The sequence below is a fragment of the Lissotriton vulgaris genome, chromosome 10 (assembly GCF_964263255.1).
Source record: "Lissotriton vulgaris chromosome 10, aLisVul1.2, whole genome shotgun sequence".
NCBI lineage: Eukaryota > Metazoa > Chordata > Amphibia > Caudata > Salamandridae > Lissotriton > Lissotriton vulgaris.
The window spans coordinates 41,348,611-41,373,092 of record NC_141698.1 but is presented as its reverse complement, the minus strand read 5'-3'; positions in this window follow the sequence as shown (position 1 = coordinate 41,373,092).

The following is a 24,482-nucleotide window of genomic DNA, read 5'->3' as shown; positions in this document are numbered from 1 at the left end:
GTCTGACCGGTGTTATGGATTAAAGATTATTCAATTTTGTAACTTTTTCAGTGAACAAGTTGCTTATTTCTTCACAGCATTCATTGGTGACTGTTGTTTCATGTCGGGGGTAGTTTGTTGTTTTATTATGTTGAATAGCACCTTTGATCTGTTCTTCGCATGGCCCAATTGATTTTGGAAGAAGGTGGCTTTTTCTCTAAAGATGTATTTTTTGTAAGAGAGCCAGTCTGCTCTTAGGCATGTGAGCTGTTCTGGTAAGGATTTTTGTCTCCAGAGCCTTTCATTTTGCTTTAATTGCCTCCTTTCATTATTCTCGCCTAAGTTGAACCAGGATACGGATTGGATTTTTCTAGATTGCTTCAGGTTGAGTGGAGTAACTTGGTCAAGGACATCTGTCGCAACAGAGCTATAGTGGGTGGTGAGGTCATTATCGGTATGAAGGAGAGGTTGTGAGTGTAGTTGGGGGCTAATCCTGGATTCCAGTTCCATTAGCGGGATATGGTAGATGTTCCTAGCCCAGGCTTGGGTTTTTTGGCAGGGTAGTGTAAGGGATGGGCATTGAGATTGAACAGTATAAGGTGGTGGACAGACCAGTAAATGGGCTTAATGGATTAAAAAGAGACAAACTCAAGTCTATATAGAGGTGAGGACGTTGATGTTCTCCGCATAAACCTCCTCACCTCTATCAGAGGCTTATATGACCTTTAAACCAGGCAAAACAATTATTTAAGTCCTGAAGATGATCCCTTTATAATTTGAGCACGGGATCAAACCGTCGACTCCTTTGAGTGGACATACGTTGAACTAATGTATATCTATATCTGTATGTACTACTCCAGGAGATACTTTTAATTTTTGACACAAAACAGTACCCTGTCTGCTCTTTTCCTTTGCCTGAAACATCCCTTTTTCTTTCCTATCCTCTCTCCCATCTGTCCTGGTACGGCACAGGAGTGTGCTTTACTGCAATGAAATGTTTGTTGCATAAATGTATTTAGAATGAGAATCTATTTATCTGATTAATAAATTCCCTGTCTGGCTGGACAAGGGATATAAATATATAGCAGCCTATTGTGGTCTATATAACATGTGCCTATTATTCTGTTTACGCTTAGGACCTTTGTCTCTCAAAACTTAACTGATACCCATGGTCCATAGCTAACCGCTGGGTTCCCCTTGTTCTTTCAAATAGCAGGCCCACTAGTAGCATTTAATTTACAGACCCTGGGTACATGTAGTACCACTTTAGTCGGGACTTACAAGTGAATTAAATATTCCAATTGGGTTTATGCGAATTCTACTATTCTTTAAAAGGAAGGGCACAAGTGCCTTGACACTGGTTAGCAGTGGTAACGTGCACCTCTTATTTTAATTACTTTCAGGCATCTTGTCACTCTCTTCTAGAGTAATGTTTTGCAAGATACTAGAGGTTGTAATTTGAAACTTGGCACCAGTGCATCTTGATTTGGAAGCAGGTAGGGTTTATCCACGTATACACTCCTAGGGCCATATTTGCAGGCATGTGATGCAGTGCAGCACTGCAAGTCATCTTGCTGCGCTGCATCGTAGGGGAAGGGCAGGAATGCCCTGTATTCATCCCAATACTGCACAATCATGTCCCTTCCTCAGTGCTGATGCACAATCGGCTGCTTAGTAACAGTGCAGGTTCCTCAGTTGCATGTGGGATTGTTTTTGTGCAGGAAGGGGCAATTGCCCAGGGCCCCCACTTTCCAAGGATACCCGTGGGAAAGGGAAATATCTCTGTAGCTCACTTCCATGTATTTTTGTATCTTAATTGTTAACATATAATTCAATATTGTTAGACAACACAGGGCTTGAGTTAGTGAAAGTTGTTTATAAAATTCAAAGTTGTTCTAGACAGGGGCCCACAAATAGTTGTTGATTGGAGCCCCAGAAATTCTTAAAATTATCCTGAGTCAATGAAGTGCATATTAGCCTTAAATGTTATGTTAATGACTTGACAAAGTGTTACAACTGATATCGCTTGACAAACCTGCTGAAGGAACAAAAACATTTAACACTTTCCCTCAGTTTGTTATTTACGGAGAGAGTGGAACATGCCTTGTGCAAGCTACATTATTTCAACTTCGAACATGGGAAGACGCAAAAAATGGGGAGGCTCGAAATTCTCCACACTTGCCCCTACCTTCTGGAACTCTCTACCAACCCACCTCAGATCATCCACCCAGTACTCTTACTTCCGCAAGGCGTTTAAAACCTTTATCTTTCTTCAAGCTTTTCCACATAATCCCCTCTTTCTCTTCCGATCTTCCTACTCTCTGAGGTTTAGCATACCATAGCGCCATGAAACCGCCAGGTGAACGCTGCGCTTTATGAATATTTCAAACTCAAACTCAAGAAATCAGGACACCTACAGGCTGCCCAACTTAGACAAATAAGCAAATGTACTGCCAGCCAGCTTTGCATGCATTAAATGAAAGTCCGGGGATTCTAAATACCTACCCAACAGATTTTGTAGAATAGTATGCAAACTTCTTATGGTGTAGCTATCATTCTGATCGCCTTCACACATTGATTGATTGAGGTTGATAGTGGGTTCTTCCAGGCATTATATATTCCCAATCTGTTAGAAGAGAAGGGTCAACCAATGGAAGGTAAAATTCCTATTTAAGATCTAGAGGCTGTATACTCTGGCCTGTCCAACAAGTTACACGGGAAAGGTTGGCTTCCTAGGTGACTTTTACGAAATTAGAATATCTCACCCAGCCCACATCTTGCATGCTGCTTTCAAGGGTGCTCAAGATACAGGTTTCTTTTGCTTATCTCAAAGTAGCGTGTGGTAGGGTTCTATCAACATTTTTTCCATTACCCAAGCTCCATGGCAAGCCCGCCCCCTGTGTACTGTCTGTTTTCTCTCATACTCTTAATAGTGCTTCAATCAGGGGAATTATCACAACCATTCAGGAAAAAAAAACCTTTATATGTCGATCATATCATACTTCTCGTGACGGTACCTTGAGACCTGGCGACCAGCCCTCTTGCCCCTTATTAGGACCTTCCTTCAATTCCAAATATAAAACTAACTCTTTGAAATGCGATATCTTAGTATCTTGCTTAAATCTGAGTTTGTTGATATGGTATCCTCCAAAGGTGGAATGCACTTGGACTCTAGATATGGGGTAAAATTCAGGTGATCGAGATCATGATTTCCTCTTACATTAAGGTCCTGAGAATGCTCTTACTTTTGGTGCCTCATCGCCTCTTGTAGAAGATCAATCATGGCATTAAGATTTTCCTCTAGAATAGTGATAGACCTTGAGTAAGGCCACTGAAATTTTATCTTGAAACTTCTGCAATTTGGGGGACCTAAATACTCCATATTAAAACATACCATATAGCCCAACAAATTCAAAATCCATATTGTTTGTGTTAACTGCACAAAAACATATCTTCCTGTCTGGGCACTAACGGAAATAAATGTCATTACTACTCATTTGCGGCAGGATCTATGTATGCTGCCAAATCCCTGTTACCCCACGCCCTGCACTCCATGACTCCTTGCTAACAATATGCACTTCACTCACATGCTGTATGCACTTCACCCAATGCAGGGTTGTGAATTTATAATTGCCTTATTTATTGGAACACTTGGTCTGACAATGCGCTACCAATGGACAACCAATTGATGCCTGGCAATAATCTGCACTTTTGAGGACCTATGCACTGAATATGACCCGGGAGGAGATGCACACTGTTGCTTCCAACAACTAATTAATTGCCTGAGGAGCTGCCTGGATCCATTAGTTCCACTGCTATCCATCTCCCTGTCCTCACCTATCTTACAATATGGGGTACACATTGAGGGGTAGTGTTTGGGGTTTACAATACAATCATATTATTCTCCAAACCTACACTAGATGGGACCAATTTGCTTGGCATGCTTTTGTCTCTCCTGAAAGATTGCATGATAACTGGTCTTACCTTTTGGACCCATGTGTCCATGACCTCTGGTAATCAGTTTTTAAGTTTACATTTTACAAGGTCCAATACAATTGGCACTGACCTCCTCATGTTGGGACATATGGCTTGACAGATGGTGACCTTTTTTCACATTTTCTGGGACTGCTCACTTCTGGTTATTGGTCTACTGTTGGGGATACACTGAATGCCTGCTATCCTTCCTTTTGTTTATCCGTCTGTGAAACGGATGCTCCTACATGATGACTCAGACATCCCAGAAGTGTCAATTCAATGGTGGTTATAGATACAGACCTTCCTGGCAGTCACCTGCCTCATTGAAAAACTCCACCCTCATCTATGTTTAGGGAAATAATAATGAGCTCTTTCAATTATCCTCCTATGATAATCCCATTAATAACTTATAGGACATGTCCAAGATATACAATGGAATATATCTCTGCTGGATAATGGCTGATTCCTTAGAAAATAGAAAACCCTATTACATTGATTACCAGTTGTGACAAGTGCTAATTCAAGTAGGGCCTAACCTGCTTCATTATAAAACAATCACTCCTTTTATTGCTAAATATTGTATTTTATTGGAGGTGGTGGGGGTGATGACATAGTCCTTCTGTTTGTCATTGATACCCTGCAAAAAGGGATCTTCTTTCTCCACCCTTGGATTAAACAGGGGGTTGGCTTGGAAGCCTGCCTAACCTCACCATCTTCAAATCAGAATTGTTTTCTACTCTATATACCACCATATTGGAGATCACTGGTCTCCATCTTTATATTATCCCTTCTTATCTTTGTCCCGCCTTTACCATCTTTTCCCCTACCCACCTCTATTGGCCCAGTTTGTTGAGGATTGTTCATAACTTAGACTTATAATGTCAATCACTAGCTCTTCTATATTACATTTCTGTCATCATATCGCCCGTTATCTGTCACCGACACCCTTGTATCCTGCAGAACATCTCCACAAAAGTTTAATCCAAGACTACATCCATATGTATAGCTCACTTCTCCAATACATAGGCTCCTGACCGCATACTGTAGATGATTAAAGGTGTAATTGTTTAACTATTTCATGTAACCTACTCTTATCCCTCCACCACTAAAAGGGTCCAAAAATGTGTATCTCTGAGTCATAGTATTTCCTCTGCCCAAAATGAAAACCTTTTTGACAGACCCTAACCAGTTTCTATTGTCGGAAGCTTAACCTGTAGGCATCATCTACAGATTTCCCATCTGAGGAAGAAAGTCAGATAAAAGAATAACTTTCTCTGATTTGAGTTCAGTACATTGTCTTCTATTTTGTTAAGTCGAACACCAAAAAAATAAAGAGATGTGACTTACCTGGATCTTACAGTTTGGCATTGTTGTTAATACCTGTTAGACTTGACAACCTTGGAATGGTCTTCTCTTAACATTCTGCCTGCCTGCCTCCCACCATTTCCTGGCCTTGTTTTTATGGCTTAAGGACTCTGTTGCTGTGAGCAGCAGATTTAACAGTGTCATACAATAATTTCAAGGTTATTTGCCATAAATTCTCCATGTCAACTTTAGGCAAGTCCTCCTCCCAGATTCCATGTGTTGGTTTCAGTTTCTTATTCACAGCTGTGACCAGGTGCCAATAACATGTAGAAACGTATTTTTGCTTATGATAAGTAATCTGCAAGTCTTGTTCTATCAGTCAGGTTCTTTCTCTTCATAGCCTTGACTCTTTAAGTAAAAGGTTATCTGTTTATATTCAAATCTAGCGGTTTGTCCTTCCACTCTTTCTCACCATGTTCCTGGGTTATACCTTCAAACAATAGGTCTGCCCCTCTCCCAACCATATCTTTTTAATGCAAAAACATGACCTGTCATTTAGGCATTCAGGATTCCCTGGTGAATACCACACAAGGATAAACATGCTGTGAAATGGGATCCCTAGAATTGACCTTAGCTCATACAATAATCTGGCTATGGATAGTACATGTTTACATTTATTTTAAAAAATCTATGTGATTCAAATTTATAAAGAAAACCTAAATTACCTAAATCCCCAGACATGCACTTCAATAATATCCCAATTACACTAGAGTTTGGCACCATAATCAACATTCCACAGTTCTTTTACTGAAAAAAACTTTTTTTTTGTTCTACAAATGATTTGTGAAGATGTCACTCAAAGGGTCAGGGTCATTCATATTAGGGCCATAAAAGCTTAAACTAACCAAAGTACTCATTTGTATTCTTATCTTAGCTATTATCCACCCCCACTTTTTTTTCCCCTGAAATTCCAATATTTTCACTTCTGATTTCTGCCCCACAAAGTAGCTACCCACTTTGAACAATCGGTTTAGTCTCTGCCAGCTACTCACAAGGTCAATTTTCCTTGTTGAGAAATTACATAAGTTCATCCTTTAACCTCTTGGCTGCTAGGCGTTTTCCCGCTGTGTGCTGGAAAATGCCATTTTAGTGGCACTATGACGAGCTTAGCTCGTCATCAGCACACGACACCCGTGGGTGATGACGAGCTGAGCTCGTCATCAGCATCGAAAGGGTTAATAAATGGGTTTCCTGCAATATAATTGCTGATGTGTTATGGTCTCTAAGATATTGAATAACTAAGACCGTTTTTTGTACTCTTCATTTATATTACATGTTAAGATTGACACAAAGGGGCATATTACCAACAAAATGGCATAGAGAGGTGTTAGCCATCTTGGCTTAACCCCTCTCTTCGCCACTTGGGAAACGCTAGGCTGCACCATATTACCAGGGATATGGTGCTGCCTAGCGTTTCAGCCTAGCGTTTCAGAGTGCAACGGTGTCTGTCTGCGAGCAGGGAGGTTTGTTTATGTTCAGGAAGGAGTTCCTTTCTGCACATAAACAAACCTTAAATGCCATTTTGTAACTTACATGTGTGCTGCTTTATCCAGGACACATGTAAGTTACAAATTGGCATTTTTAAAAACACATTTGTTTATGTACAGGAAGAGACACCTTCATGTACATAAAGAAACCTTGGCACTTTGCTTTTTCCATGTGTGCTGCACATGGCAGCACACATGGAAAAAGCAAAAACGAGGAGAAATGAAGCATTTCTCCTCGTTTCGCCACCTTAAGAACAGGTCTTACCTTTTCTTAAATTTGGCGCTGCCACCTATTATCGCCAAGCTTGATAATAGGTGGCAGTGTCAAGGTGAATGGGTATTGCAGTGGAACGCCCACCACAACACCCACTGCACGCCCCCTTTCACAATGAGTTTATCGTGAAAGGGGCCCTATTACCAAGGCAACATTAAGTCAATTAGCGTGGCTTCAAGCCACGTTAATTGACTTAAGGCTGCCTTGGTAATACGGTGATGCAAATATTGCTGCGTTATCAGCAGAAAAGTGCTGATAATGCGGCGATAAGGGGCTTGATAATATGCCCCAATGTTTCCAACGTCCTTTCTCTCAAATCCAATTATCTATTTTTAAATTGTATCTAGAGACTTTCTGGGATATATCTTATTTCAAAATAGATTGAGGATTACCTTTTTTTGGTCTTTTTATCCCTTACTCCCCCCACCCAGTGCACTCCCACCCTGGCGAACTCTCCCCTCTCTTGTTTTTTAAATTATCCTAATGCCATTGTTTGAGATTGTCTGCAGGATGAACAAAACCTCCCACTTCCTCCTATTGGCCTTCAGGTGCAAGTTTAATTGATATACCTCTTTAGGTTCCAGAGGGTGCATTGTGATCTTTTTACAGATTGGGAAATGCAAAAAAAATCTTATGAAAGAACAAATTATTGGTATTGTTCCTAAGACCAAATCACTACAGTTGAAGGATGATTCTGTTAACATACGATCAGAAATCTTTAAAAAAACCTCAAGGTAGACAATGGGAGTAAGGAAATCAAATGCACAATCTGACAAAATTGAGGGGAAGGCTGAAATGAAATTTCCTGCACCACTTAAAGATTAGTACAACAATGAGATACATAACTTTACAGAACCATAGCTCTTCTAATATTATGTGCCCGAGATAGGCCCATGTAGCTACAGCGCACCTTTTTTTACATTGCCCTTTTTCTGCATAATAACATTTTACTGTACTTTTGCCCATATTTGGTTGTGTGACAATGTTGCATTAGTTTTGCTGAAACTGCTATGTTTAATCATTTGATTTCGCTCAACATTATCATGATGCCTCGAACACCAAGTACAAGGCCTTTAAGCACGCTCTACAAATGTCATTCTATCTTCATCCATGGGGTGAAAGGGCTACCTGCATATCCATAACAATGCTAATCTAGATGTACCTCGCATTGATGCTATTTATTATAAAATAAAGAATTGGCAGAGGAGGCAATTTAGCTGACACCGAGGGTCCCTGCATGCTAAGGTTTCACAAAGCAGCTGCCTGACATCTCCGTGACGGGTGTTGAGTTTGTGACAAGGACGGGATCCTACATTCTTTCCCACCAGGTATTAGGGTTGGATCATCCTGTGGGGGTATTCTTGGCTACACACCTACATAAACTCTAGGCATACATAGAGTAGGGCTTGCATAGCAGGAGTATGTCTAAATACTACCTTGTATCATATTTGATATTTACCATACTTAGCACGAAGGTGTCAGAGCGCATTACATAGGAACCAGTTGCGATACATAAGGACTTAGGATTACATGCGTTACATAAAAGATACAAAACAGAAAAAAATTGCAAATGTTCAAGTTATAAAGTCACACAAGGAAGAGAAACCGCCGCGTACCACACATATATCGCCTCCAGAAGTCGCAGTGGTCGTTCAGTTGCAGCAGCTGTCAAGTCTTCTGTATGAAATTGATTAGAGCTGTTTCAGTTCCGACACCTCAATGTGCACTCAGTTACTCACCCTTGAATGTTCAAGTAAGACCAGCCACAGTGGTATAAGAATGAAACGTGGGACCAGATGTATAAACGTTTGTGTTAATGGTAAGTTGCTCAACATGACGCAAAGCGGCAAACCTCTTGCCAGAGTATTTCATTTCCAGTGCGATGTGTCCCTAGCACCAGAAAGGAGCCCTTTTGCATTGAAAACTGCACTCTGTGCTGATTTGCACCACTGCGCTTCAAGGGGGCCTTATATTGAGGGAACTTGGGCTTTGTAACTCAAGCACCCTTAGATTTGACGCAAAGCCTGATCTACAAGGACAGTTAGACTACGAGTGCACCAAAAATGTCATACCTTCTCAAAGGAGATGCAAACTTGGAGAAATGTTTTATTTCTCCAAACATTTCACACATTACATATGTGATGCACTGAACAACACACATCCAATGAGGGGAACATTTTACATTTTGACATCTCACACAAACCTTTGTGCCCTGGTGTGAATGTTCTGCGTTGCTCTAGGCAGCCTGTCTGTGCACCAGCAAAGGAGGTGAGAGCAGCAGCAGGACGTTTTTGATTAAATATGCCCATAGCCTGCTTTACTCCCTTGCATTATGCAGCGCAGCCACCTTTGTTACTGAGCTGCATTGTGCAAAAAATAACATATCTGTCACATGCTCGGTGGCAAAATAACTGGCCTCTGCGAGAGCTGGATGTCTGAACCTGAACAAAGTATGGGACGGTCTATGAGGCAGAAGCATCAGAAATGTTGGGAAAAGTTACAGCAGCGCAGATAAAGACAAATATATTAAATTATATTACGAAAACAGAAAACCGGTTGTTATGATCCTACACCGGTAATCCCACGCCTTGACCTACATACATTTCTCTCACACAAGACACCTTGGAACTTTCCCAAAGAATTAAGCACTTTTAATGACAAAGCTGCCTCGGGTTTCAAACATAAAATGCACTCCAAAATGTGACACGCAGATATTTGACGCTGCAAATGAAAACCTTGTGCATCGAAATTCTTAGGCTTTAAATCAGAAGCTTTCACTCTGCAAAATTATTTTATAGTTTGCTCTTGATGTGACGAGCTTAGATTTTGTCCTCACTATAAAATGTGGTTTTAACTTACAAACATGTTTAAACATGTGTGCATTAGTAGTGGCATATAGTTTGTATTGAATTAACACAACATTTAGGGCCCGATGTAGGTGGCAAATACCGGTCGAAAACGGCCGAATTCGGCCGTTTCCGACCGGTATTTGGCATCTTGAGATGTAGGGGGCCAGATTTGACAGATTCTGTAAATTTACCAATTCGGTAAATTTACAGAATCTGTAAAATACCGAATCGGTATTTTTACCGATTCGGTAATTCCCAGATGTAGGTGGGACTCTTCTGAGTTCCAAAGGCCCTACAAATTCGGTATTTTACCACCCAATCCAATTGAGTGTTAAAATACCGAATTCAGGTGTGCATGCACATGTGTGCATGCACACCTAGACATGTGACAGACAGACATGCCCTTAGGGCATGTCTGTGTGCCACATGGCGCACATGCCTATTTTTGGGGTGCCAGAGGGTGTCAAAGTGACACCCCCTGCACCCTTGTGAAATTCGGTATTTACCGATTCGGTAAATACCGAATCAGTAATGCCCATTCATTCCTATGGGCTTCAAAGCCCATAGGAATGAATGGGCATTACCAATTCGGTATTTACCGAATCGGTAAATGCCGAATTCTTCCGAATCGGTATTCCAGCACATCTGGAATACCTACATACCCACCCCTTAGATTTACCGATTTTTAATTACCGAATCGGTAAAATTCGGTAATTAAAAATCGGTAAATCTATTCTACCTACATCTAGGCCCAGATGTAGGTAAAATAGATTTACCGAATTTTAATTACCGAATTCTACCGATTCGGTAATTAAAAATCGGTAAATCTTAGGGGTGGATATGTAGGAACATCCAGATGTTCCTTTTACCGAATCAGTAAATATCTGTATTTACCGATTCGGTAAATACCGACCGGTAATGCCCCATTCATTCCTATGGGCTTTGAAGCCCATCGGAATGAATGGGGCATTACCGGTCGGTATTTACCGAATCGGTAAATACCGATTTTGAGAAGGGTGCAGGGGGTGTCACTTTGACACCCTCTAGCACCCCCAAAAAAGATTCGGGGGCCATGTGGCAGGCATACCTGCCCTAAGGGCAGGTCTGCCTGTCATATGGCACAGGTGTGCATGCACACATGTGCATGCACACCGGAATCGGTATTTTACCATGAAGTTGGATTTCATGGTAAAATACCGATTCTGTAAGGCTTGTGGGACTCAGAAGAGTCCCACCTACATCTCATTGTTACCGAATCGGTAAAAATACCGATTCGGTATTTTACAGATTCGGTAAATTTACCGATCGGTAAATTTACCGAATCTGTAAAATATGTGGCCCTACATACCATTTTGTGAATCTCGGTCGGTAACGGCCGAAAATACCGATTTTCGGCCGTTACCGACCGACCTACATCCGGCCCCTAGCCCTTAATGTGTAGAAAATAGAAAACAGGGAGCTCCAACTTGACCTTCCAGGTGGAAGAGGAATGTCTCTCATCAAACATTTCTTTAACAGAGGGTTAGGAGATGAAGTCATTTTTAATAAGAGTCAAATTCTGCTGTGAGAACAAAGCCAGCACCTGATGGATGACATGTGGAGAGCAGAGAGGAAGGAGAGGTGCTTTTGGAAAATGCTGAATTTCATTGGCTGATATTGAGAACCTGCATCATACTTTTAGCAACATTTTTACAGATTTATAAAGGTGTTCCTAATTTATGAGTTTCAGACATAGAGACGGAAACATGCAGAGGAGGAGAGAGCAGACTAAGATGCAGAATTGAAGGGAGCAGAGCAGAGGTGATTCACAGAGAACAGATGCAGAGGGTGAGAGAGAAGCTTTCGATGGAGAGCAGTACAGTCTCAGAGGAGGGCAGATTGGATGCAGGCTGTGCTCCATTTTGACTTTTATTTAAAACCCCAAGATTTATGCTTTGACTAACTGGCTTTGCCAAAGCTTACTCACTCCATGCTTTATTTCTTTTTATGGGAGATTCTGCAATTATTAATTATTGATTTTTCTTCATGCTAATCTCATTCTTGCTTTTATTTTTGTTCTCTTCACGTCTTCTCACTGATGACATTTGCACCCATTTCTTAGAATAAGGATTCTTTCCATTATGGAACGCGCTGTACGAACATTAAGATTTCTCTGCACTAACTTTATTTTTCCATTATCAATTCTGTAACCTGATTGATATATGACCAATAAATGAAAAATCAGAGAATCTTAACATTTAATTAGAATTTAAAACCCTTTAAAGCTACTCTCAAGCTCCCATTATTGACTAAAATATGTATTTGCATTTGATTACTTGCCTGAAGGAGTTGTTTTGGTCAAAATACGATGGCCAAGATTCACCTTGAGAATACATACCGGTCTGGAAACAAAGATATCGGTAATTGAAGATAATTGTGCCACATTTTCTACACTTTCCAAAAAGAGATTATCGCGAGATTTGTGCGCTGGCGCACTCTTTTTCTGCTCGCTCTGCTCTGCGTTGCTTGCAGGGGTGGTGGATTTGGGCACTGCCGTGAGCTAATCTCTCTGGCTGCAGGATACTGGGGTATTTAAGCAGCTTGTTAGGGCCTTGGGAGCTCCACTGCTCATTACAGGGGGCTCCTGTGTGCAGAGGAGACACAGATGGCAGAATAATTAGTGTCTTCCAGATATCTTTATTTAACTTGCTTTGGCTGGGACATGAAATAATGCATGGATCGCCCCAGGGCTTTTCCTCATTTTCTTAGTTTTTTTTAATTGTTCTGAATGTGCCTGATTTTACCTCCCAGTACCTTTGAAGGGAGATGAGTGCCCAAACAAGTTACCATATTGACACATACATGGTATTCAATAACAAACACAAGAAACTGGACACAAACATTAAAATAAACACAAACCAATGAACTCAAATCTTAAAAATGAAAGAATGGAAAGGGAAATCTAGAATGAAGTAGACACTGCTATATTATGAAACAAGCTTATGCAGAGTTTTTCTCAGCAGTGCAATTTGTCACACATTACAATACTGGATCTTGACCATCAGTATGGCTTTAGTCATGTGCTGATGAAAGGTTAATGCAATCAAAGGGGGCATATGTGGCAATGAGCAGCTACTAACACTGCATTGACCCACAGTTCAAAGAACAGTATATTCACAGATGTAAGAGAATTTTGTGGATTTTATGGATTTATATTTGTCATTAGCAATGTTCAGTATGCACTTACACAAATGATTTCATGTCTACAGACTGATTTAAAACAAATATCTTTTGAAATGGGTTTTTAATGAAGTGTAAATATGCATTTTAACCAACATTTAAGTCACGTCTGTCACTCACTCTGTGCTTCCCCCCTGCACCCCTCCTACCCCGCCAAGCTACAGTAAATTAGGATATTAAAGCTGTTATTCTTATGCTGCTCATTGTGCACTTACTCTAGCTCGTGACTGACACCATGTAACTACATCTTCTGTTTCTTCACTGAGGTCTGTTCATTCGCATAGAAAGAGACTGTAAATGTATTCAGTTTTGTTCAAACATCTCTGTATGACATTAGCTCAGAGGGTGTTGAATAATTGCTAAAATAATGGGTTAGTGCTTAGGTGTTGAGGTAATGATATTTTTAAGTTTTCTTGGGCTCTCATTTGCTGAAGAAATTATACATTTGCTCACAGCACAATGGATTTGCAGAAATGTTGATTTAATATGCAAAAATAAAGCATAAAGATCCTTGATTTTAAGGGTGAACCAGAATACTTAAGTATTCTATGAGGGATGCTATCCCATTGTTTTCTGGTTTTAGTGCATGTTAGAAATTGTGTCGCTAGTTAGCAATGGTATGCACCCTGTCCAAGTAGGTAGGCCAATCCTAGTTATGGTAAGTCAGACACACTCCTATCTATGAGGGGTAACTCAGTGATTTGTGTGAGGATAGGACACTACCTATTCAGGTTTATGTGTCACCTGCTCCCCTCCCTACTGCCCAGGAAGACCCATCAGTATACAGATGAATGCAGATGCAGCTGACTCTCCTGCGTTTGTGGCTGTCTAGAGGGAATGCACAAAGTCTAGCCATCACCTAACCCCAGACGCATATTGGAAACAGGCTGTAAGGCACTCTAAATGCTAAGAGCAGAGAAATGCACTTTCTAACACTGGTGTTTCTAAACTAGTTCAGATTTAACTTTACCACTAAAGCGGATTTGTCAATACCAACCGATGATATAAAACATAAAGCAACTGATCCTCTGCAATCAAGTATTACAACTTAAAGGTGCAATGAAGGAATTCCTAATGTTAATCTACGAGAGGAGCAGGCCTCACAGTAGTGAAAATGTTTTTTTTTCACTACCAGTACATGTAAAACATAAAGGTACGTGTTATACCTTTTACTTTCACAGCACCCTGCCCTAAAGACTACCTTGTGTCTACCTTAGGGGTGACTGATCTATACTACTATTATAAAGTAAGAACTTTGAACCTTTGAGGCGGGTAAACTCGGGAACGACAGCGCCAATCCAAACATATGATACATCATTAGAATTGTCAGGGTCTGCAGAGTGACATAGGCTATATATACCCAAAAAATATACGTTCTATAAAAAATATACATTCATAAAAAAGTAGTCCCTTGGAAGTAGCGTGTGTGCTAACGACGTGAACGTGCGTGCTGACATCATCTAGCGCGGGGGAGCGGCGGACCGGAGCGCGAGGAAGTCGAGGAGCGGCGGACAGGAGCGCGGGGAGGTGTGAGGAACTCAAGCTGAGGTAGGTGAAGCGCGGGGAGGATCGGAACGTGTGCGGCTGAGTGAAGTGCCGGGAGGAGCGGAGGAAAGTACTCGGGCTGAGGTGGGTGAAGCAAGGGGAGGAGCGGCCCATTAGCGCTCACACACGCCTGCGGGAAGTCTCCAATGTGCGGCTGAAAGGAAGGCGGGGAGGAGCGGAGGAAAGGACTCGTGCTGAGGTGGGTGAAGCAAGGGGAGAAGCGGCCTGTTAGCGCTCACACACGCCTGCGGGAAGTCTCCAATGTGCGGCTGATAGGAACGCAGGGAGGAGCAGAGGAAAGGACTAGGGCTGAGGTGGGTGAAGCAAGGGGAGAAGCGGCCTGTTAGCGCTCACACACGCCTGCGGGAAGTCTCCAATGTGGTACCACATTCACAATGGAAATAAAACACAGAACGCAAAATAAAATAATAATAAAGAGAGACATGTGTGCGTGTTTGCACAGGGCATTGGTCGGTCGGAGATGAGGTTTATTGCTAAGAAGTGGAACGCAAAATAACATAATAATAAATAGAGACATGTGTGCGTGTTTGCACAGGGCATTGGTCGGTCGGAGATGAGGTTTATTGCTAAGAGGTGGGTGAAGCAAGGGGAGGAGCGGCCCGGCCCGTTAATGCGGGGAGGAGGGGTGAACTGTGTGCAGGTAATTAGGGGCCCTGAAGTTGGCGGGTGCGCAAAGGGGGACCCCCACAGACAACGTTGGGACGGGCTGCTAGTATGTAATAAAAGGAGAGTTTAAGGCTTACTAAGTCATTGAAAATGACAAGTCAGAGTGTCAGTAAACTGCGCACACAGGGCCTGTGACACATTTTTGACAGGTTACTCAAGTGTGAGTCACAAACTGTGCTGCAGGCCCACTAGTAGCATTGGTTTACAGGCCCTGGGTATATGCTAAAGCACTTTGCTTGGGACTTATAAGTAAACCAAATATACCAAACATGGATAAAACAATTGTCATCACATTTTATACAAGAGCACATGCCCTTTTAGCAGAGGTCCGCAGCGGTATTGTGCCCAGTGACCTAAAGCCAGTAAAGACGAAGTCAGAAAAAAGAGGAGGAGATAAGCAACATGTTTTGGGGTAACCCTGTGAAAAGGTGTTATTTCCAACAGTGCCTCTTGAGACTCATAATATTTTCAGATTGTTAAATACTCTGACTCTGAAATTGAGAGTCTTTAACATTTAATTGATCTTTAACTCAATTATTGATTGCGCTCATTTAATCCTAAATTTGTAATGTACTGTGTTGTACTTGATGGTTATGTTTTGGCTGGTGAATCATTATAAGGGCACATTGTCTTGTGAAATTGAGGTTAACGCCATCTCTGATCAAGTAAATTGTGGAAAGACTGATTAGGGTAACATTTGGGGGCCTTGAATTTTGGGGTACCCTTCCGCTGCCACAGAGAGGATGAGCCTTATTTGGCTTATGAGAATTAGAGATGAAAAACTTGTCCCTAATGAGGTGCTGTACATCATTGGATGCCTGTTTGGAAATGGGCAGCCTGTCCTGTGCCTGTAAGGGCAGCATCTGTTCCTGAGATCCCTGCCTGTTATCAGTCAAAGTAAAAGGTGGTCGAGAAATAAGTTGTTGGGTTCTGAAATGTGCCTCTCTGCTGGAGAAAACTGAAGATGCTGTGTTAGTGCTGTTTCTCAGAACTGTGTTAAGAAAGTGTCTTTTTGATCTCTGAAGTGATGTGCGAAGATTCTCATGTATATTCTCATGTCTGTACATACAATCACTGAGTATAAGAAAAAGCACTACACATTATATAGACATGTAAATAAAAACACACTATAATACAGCAATCAGGATTCACAACTTGTCATACAATAATGAGCATATATGTAATAAAAGCAAGCAGCATTTATAATATGTAATTTAGGATCCTAAGCTGTAACAAATGGTGGGCAATAGTATTATAATGTGGGTGCCAAGTCAGACAGGGTCTAAAGATAGGAAATAAGGCATAGATATGGGCCTCTCTCTCATGTCATTAGGAATAGTTTGATGTCCCTTGCCTGTACTTCACCTGTGTTTTTGATACTAATGTCACAAGTCCCTGAGCAGTGGGAAGAAAGAATCCCCTTTTCTTGCAGTCCTTGAAAATCCTCACTTCTCACCTGCAACTTCAATGACAAATAAATTAAGCAAAAAATCATAGGAAACACTCTGCATACAACATAAACATTTCTCACAAATATGCAGAAACAGAGTTCTGCTGTCTTCCTAGAGCATTGCCCTCTGTAAACTCTACCATCACAGGGTTTAAAAGAGGCACTTGCGCCCCTTGAGGGGTGAAGGGGGCCTGAGCTCTTGATGGGGTCACAGCTCAGCTCAAGAGCAGTGGAGATCTGTGAATTGTGAGACTCCAGGGTCTCTTCACTTTTAACATGGGGCCCATCATTATGCAGTACACCACTGATCCTATTTGTTCCTCACATGATGTATGCCTAAACTAATACATGCACCACAAGCCTGACTATTCGAGGGCCAACCTCCTAACGCCGCATTCATTTGCTTTTGAACATAGAATTGTTTTACTCTTTGGTCTTTAGGTATGTTAGCTATTTTCAGATTGCAGTCAAGAAGCTGTGTTACTTTCCCTGGAGAATATTTACAATGAACTGGCTCAGCACTGCGCCGCAAGACATTTTGCTGCACTGAGCTGCGTCATTTCTTAAAATGCAGCGATGAGCCGCATTTACAAGATTACAGTGCACCCCTGTGCTCTCCCCTTTGCTGGCACTAAAACAAAAGCCATGCGCCAACGCAGGCACCCCCCTCACCATGATCTAATGGTGCCTGTATTGCAGGGATGATTGTTTATTGATGATGTTTTGCTCCTGCAGGATGCACCATGCATAGAAAGAGCAAAAAACAAGGAGAAATAAAATTAGTTCTGCTTTTTGTACCACTTTAATGCCTCTCCTAGAAATTGGGGGCGGTATAAAAAAACCATAGGTGTTGCATGGGAAAGCCACAGCAACACCCATTGTACCTCCCTTTGACGCAGAGTGAAAGAGGGCTATATTTACATGGTTGTGTACAGCCACGCAAAGTGGCTTTGCGTCGCTTGGAAATATGGGCCAGCACACTGCGCCGCCGGAGCCTAAAACAAAGTGATGTTTCAATGTCACTAGGGGCATGCAAATAATATGCCCCTCTTTGTCATTGAAAATAGATTGCGAAGTTGAGACCTAAACATGGAAATAAAGGGGCATTTAATCTACTTTAGGACTCATTACTTGAAGCGAAGCCCCTATACATTCATACAGTACATTACATTTGTAAAGTGCACAGCTACTTAAAAAGGTGTCCCGGCACTATCGGGAAGAATTTCCACTTTGTCCAAAAGTGGAGGCAAGCTTTAGAGAGGGTTATTGCAGAGTCAAAGAGAAGCATTTTCAGCTTTGTCCTGAAAACCAACTCATATGGACCATTTTTCAAAGCCAGAGGTACGACATTTTACAATCTGGCTGCCAGGAAGACAGAGGAACAGCCCTCTCTTCTGGAGATGACAATGCAAGGGGTTTGAAAGTATTTAAGGTTGTTGGAATGTAGGGAAAGCATCTGGGTGGACCACTTGAACCGGCACTTTGGATAAAAAAAGTCCCCTTGATTTCAAAATCATAAAAGCAAAAGTGAGGGCCTTAAACTGGGTTCTTCTATTGATTGATAACCAATTAATTTGATGCAAGTAGGCCTGGGTCTTGAACTCTGCTCCTTTTGAGGAGTTTGCTGAGTTTTCCGCTCTCCACTCTGTGGAGCATTATATTGCTGAGCGCGACAGATGAAAATATGACTCCAGACCACCTCCTGGTGAGATTTCTCACTGCGGGTTGTTACGGATGGATGCAACTGCACATGTTGAGAAACCTTCTGTTCACGTTGAGGAAGCTGCCGCTCGAGCAAAACATCTACTTGAGCAACAGAAAGAAGCAGCGCCCTTTTGCGCTGCACATGGGGCCACTTGCGCTGATCCTCTAATGTGGGGCAAACACCCAGCGCTAAAATTCTGCATGAACAGCACAAGATAACGCACTCTGCCGATAGCTGAACTCCATGTAGCACGGTGGAGTTTTTGGCCACTTCACAGAGTTCTGCAAAGTTTGATCTCAGGATCAAAAAAACAGGAACTAGACAGAGTTTATTATTCTGAGATTTTGAATGTGAGTTCGAAATCAAATTTAAACCCTAAGTTCTTCACCACAGGGGAAGAACAAGGGGGATTTCCCATCTCTGACGGCCACCAGAGGTCAGAGTCAGGTATAGATTTGGTACCAAAGAAAAGAATCTCAGTTCATCTGAGTTCAACTTAAAAAAAATGGTATTCATCCATTCTAAGACAGATCTAAGACAAGATTTAGAGCAACTCAATAAAGAAGGATTATTTTGGTGATATGCCAACAGCAATTGAGCATTGCCAGCGTACGAAACGGCTCTAACTCCAAAAGATTCCACAATATCGCCAAGAGTGACATAAATACATTAAACAGGTAGGGCTGAGGGACGAACCCTTGTCAACACCGCAATCCAAAGATTGCTTTTGATATGCTGGGAGACCTCATAAAGAGCAGTCTTAGTGCTAAAACCAGGACAAAAACCTAATTGCGAGACATTTAGCAGATGGTTTTTCTCTTAAAATAGAGTGAACTGTCAGTTCAAAAAAATTCTCTCAGCTTTACCACAGTGGGTATAAGTGAAATGGGCCTCAAATTTCTCAAAATCGTTGGGTCAACAGAAGGCTTTTTAGTAGGGCAAGTAAAAGGGCATGCTTCCATCCAGAGGGGACCCTTGTCTGAGCAAGAGATTTACTGAGCAAGTTGTTTACCAGGGAATTAACTACTGAAACTGCCATTTTAAGAATAGTTGGAGCAAGGTGGAGATCCTGATTTAAAATTGACAGGGTCGGTGGCAGATGCTTCAAGAGAGATGATAGAGAAACAAGACAGGATTGGAGTAGAGGAATGGAAAGGAAAGCCTAAAGAGGCCATGGAAGGCTGAGTAAAAATATTGCAAATGGCCAGAATATTAAATAGGAAAACAATTAGCTAGGTTTGCACAGAGATACATTGATGGAATGATTGCATATTTAGTCACCACCTTGAACAATTCTTTAGAGGATTTGCCTGAATCAGAGATTGACGAAGCAATAGGAGCTTTACGAGCCATGTATATTGCCATCTGATATTTCTTGACACCATCCTGATAAGTTTTTTAGCTTCTAAATCGCAACTACCTCTCTAGTGCCTTTCTAGCTTCTTGCATCTAGATTTATGAAGTTTTAAGTTATCTGGGAACCAGGTGGCTGAGGGCTTCAGTCTCCTGGCACAGTACACTTTCTTAAGTGCAATAGTGTCAATGGCCTTCTCTACTCAATCTTTGAAAAGAACAGCATCGTGCTCTAACACTCCAGTCTGATCAATAGTGACGGATTAAAAGGTGTCAGCCAAAAAAGTTATTACTTTTGTGCTTGGGTCTGGACAGCTTTTTGATTGTGAGTGGTAGGACACTTGAGGTGGAAATTAAAATCTCACAAGGAATTAAGACATAATCAGACCTTCTAAGATTAGCAACCAGAAGTGTTTTGACCAGAGAAGGACTGGCCGAAATATTATCCAGGGTATGACCCGCTATATGAGTTGGTACTTTAACATGTTTTTCCAAATTAAAACCTTCCGAAGTACCCACAAATTGGTGTGCCATTTTGTTGTTGATGTCACCTACTCTTAGATTGAAGTCTCCCAGCACCATAAAATTAGCATGGTGTGAATAAAGTTGGGCTCATGTCTCAGAAAGAGATTGTAATAATCCAGCAGAAGTAAAATAAATAAGTGCACAAGAGACAGAGAAGGTGTTGTTAAGTAATGGGGAACACCATACATTCCATATTGTCATTGTTGTTAAGCATAGAGACATGGAAAGCATTTGATGCACAATGTATAGTTGCAACCCCACCACCAATTTCATTATCTTGATCAAATTGTTTGATGGAGAATTCTTGAGGGATGGCCAGTGCCATATCCAGCGCCAAACTGCCTTTGAGCCATGTTTCTATAAGGAACAGAAGATCCTAGTTATTATAATCTTACACGTTAAAAAATGTCCAAAGCATGGGTAGGTAGGGAGCGGAAATTTAACTGACCTCCACTAAACGATTAATTTTTTTGAAGCTGAAAAGACACCCAAAGAGTTATTGGAAAGTAAGGGTCCAGGGAGATTGTTAAATGAGGGTGAAGCTTAATCCGAAGATGAAACAGCAAAACTGCAATTAGGGCATGTGAAGCCTATACCCGAGCTTGCCGCATAAAGAGTTCCCAAATAATCACAAGCTCCCTCTTAGTATCTGTAATAAAAGGTGCCGGATTGGATCCCTCATGGGCAGCATGGCTGGTGCGGCCGCGATCCGGACGTGGTTGGGGGCAGACACGCTTTCCTTAGGTGCGCCTTTGACGTGCCAGCAGCGCGTCCGCTGCATCAACCAGAATAAATAGCAAAGGAGGAGAGAATGACTTGAACACATCCTTACCAAAGTGGTGGCTTTAGGAGATCAAACAGGAGTTAAGGTGCAAACAAAGAGTCTTTAAAGTAGACGGTAATACATTACTATATAGAACGTTGTCTACTATCTATCATTGCATGCAGTAGTGTCACTCTTAGTATTTCCTAAGGGGATGGTATTGTGAATGTTAGATCTAGTACTGCAGAGAAGTTATACGTTATTTTTGTATGCTCCCCTAAGGAATTAGGTTGATTTCCAAATATGAAACTATTTTTTGGGCACGCTACAGGGACCAAGACATTTGACCTGGGGATATAGCACAAGAGCTCAATGCAGTAGTTTTGCATGCAGTAATAACGCTTTTGGCAGAACCTCATGTTTCTGCCCAAACCGGTAAAAAGAGCCATACATAATGAGAGGCTTTGTGTTAACCATTGCTCTGAAAGCAGTGAATCTCTGAGCACAAGTTTGAATAGTGTCAGTACTGTGGTTTACTGCTCTCAGACATGTAAGTGTGGTAAAGTCAGTAGCCAGACATAATCAAGTTGGGAACAATATGCCAATATATAGGAAGCAGGGATTAGCATTCCAGATACCAATGAAAGTGTAGAAAAAGAATAGTCCTTAGGCAAAGACAGTCGCTTGCCAACTGTGAAGGACACAGATAAACAGACAGAGAAGGGGCAAAGAACAGAAGGCTGAATAATCTTAACCCAAACAATCCGAGCCTGCACCCCATCAATTACCTCTGAGGGACCTTTATCCTGCAAGACCTGCAGCTTTCAGAGTGCAGCTCCTACATGGCTCGAAACCTTTACACCCACTGCAACCCTGCTCGATGGGCCACTCCCGGCCACGAGCGAACAGAAAAGACCCTTGCAACCTATCCATCAAAAACACGGAGTCTGGAATGGCTTTCTGGCCAACGTCAGATCCCTACTCAAACACGCAACAAACATTTGGGATCTGTTACTTATATCTCTCCCTCACACTGGATTTCTAACAGAAGCCTGGACCAAACCCCATTTTAACCCTAATATCTCACTTCCGGATGGTTACCACATCCAAAGACTGGACAGACTCCATAAGGTGGGAGGAGGATTAGCTATCATACATAAAGATCCCATAAAAATCTCCATTATTGACCAACAATACAGCGACACCATGGGGATCTTAACTTTTAGAGCTGACCTTCATCCTCAACTCAGCTGGAAAGGTGCCCTTGTATACCGACACCCAGGACCCCTCTCAAACTTCTCCTCTGAATTAATGGAGCTAATCTCACCCCTCATACGTTAGACTTAATTCTAACAAACTCTCCCATATCACTTATGAAGCTACTAGTCCCCTGACATGGTCAGATCACTCTTTAATAGACTTTCAAGTCAACGTCCAAAAAGATAACTCAACCTCTCACATACTTCCAGCTAGGAAACATAGGCAATGGCATAAACCTACTCCCACAAAGTTCCATGAAGCTTTCATACCTCCCCTATATTCAGAATCTGACAGTAGAGAGTAACGCCTCACCTCTTTAACAGCCAGTATGCTATCCACCATCGACCACCTAGCCCGCTGAAACCACTATGAACCTACATCAAACGTCGACAGACCCCATGGTTCTCCCCCAATCTCAGAACCTAGAAAGACATTGCAAAAAACTTGAACGGCTTGGTGTTTCTCCCATAACCCACTAAATAAAGAACAGTTTAAACACGCTCTAGCTAACTATCATAAAAACTTAAAATCTATTCATAAATCACACATCGCACTACTGATCAAAAAAGCGGATAATTCCCCGCGCACATTGTTCCAGGTCCTAAAAACCTTTACTAATCCAAGGGCATGTAACACCGAAGATGCCCCCTCTCAATCATTATGCAATAACATTGCCAGCCATCTCTCTCAGAAAATAGAAAACATATATCAAAAGATCACCACTTCCACCCTCCCCCGGCCAGGACCTAGCATAGACCCTCTCTCAATCACATCTGATGCTCTAACGCTAGGAAACTTTCCAGCTCTTACGGCTATCAAAGAGGATGTTCTCCTAAGAACAGTCAAGTCAGGGTCTCCACTTGACCATATTCCCGCTAAGACCTCTGTCACTTTATCCAAAACACTTGTTGCTCCCATCTGCTCTATCCTCAATAGATCCATGGAGGAAGACATCCTCGCCATAGAGTGGAAAGCTGCCCAGATTATTCACATCAGGAAGAACCATAAAGCTGTTACTAATTATCGCCCCATCTCTCTGTTTCCCTTACACAGTAAGCTCTTAGAGAAACACATAAACAAAAATCTATCCGAATTTGTCAAATCCTCTAACCACCTTGACCGCTCACAATCCGGATTTCGACCTAGGAACAGTACTAAGTCGGCGCTGCTGGAAGTCACCGACAACATACGAATGCTAGCAGACAATGGTCGGGCAGTGCTTCTTGTACTGCTTGACCTGTCTGCAGCTTTCGATACCATCTCTCACCAGATCCTGCTCAAACGTCTTAAGGAAATAGGCATCCAGGGCAAGGCCTTTACATGATTGACCAATTTCTTAGCCAATAGAACCCAAACCATCAATCTAGGTTCTTTCTGCTTACAGACCACTAAAGTCACCAAGGAGGTGCCGCAGGGCTCCTGCTTGAGCCCAACATTATACAACATCTATGTTACCCCCTTGGCTGGCCTACTGAGGAAATTAGGCTTATCCAATGATACATAGGTAGCGGGGAGATGCACACCTTATTTCTTCTTAAATTTTTCTACTTTACTTGTACTGTCCAATTTAAACATTGTCGGCGTGCTCGCTCTCCGTGCTCCGCCCATTTGCACTGCAAACAAGAGAAAACATAAATTAGGCTTATCCCCATATCTTAAACCAATTACACACAACTCCTCCTCTCCTTCAATAAATCTAACCCCAACATTCAATACACTGTTTCGGAGGGTATGAAAGGCCTCGCGCATTGTATACGAGAAAACTTCCTTCAACTTAACACTGAAATATACGAAATCATGTTGTTCGGAGATGTAACAGTAAGATTGTCCCCCAACTGGTGGCCTGAGGGATTAGGGTCAGTACCCCCTAAACAGGTAGTAAAGAATCTAGGAGTGCGATAACACCAGAAATTAACATTAGAGGAGCACGTGAACATTACTGCCGGGGCATGCTATCACACACTGGGCCTCCTTCAAAGGGTCTTCCCTCTCCTGCCACTAGTCACACACAAACCCTGATCCAGGCACTGAGCATCAGCTGCCTGG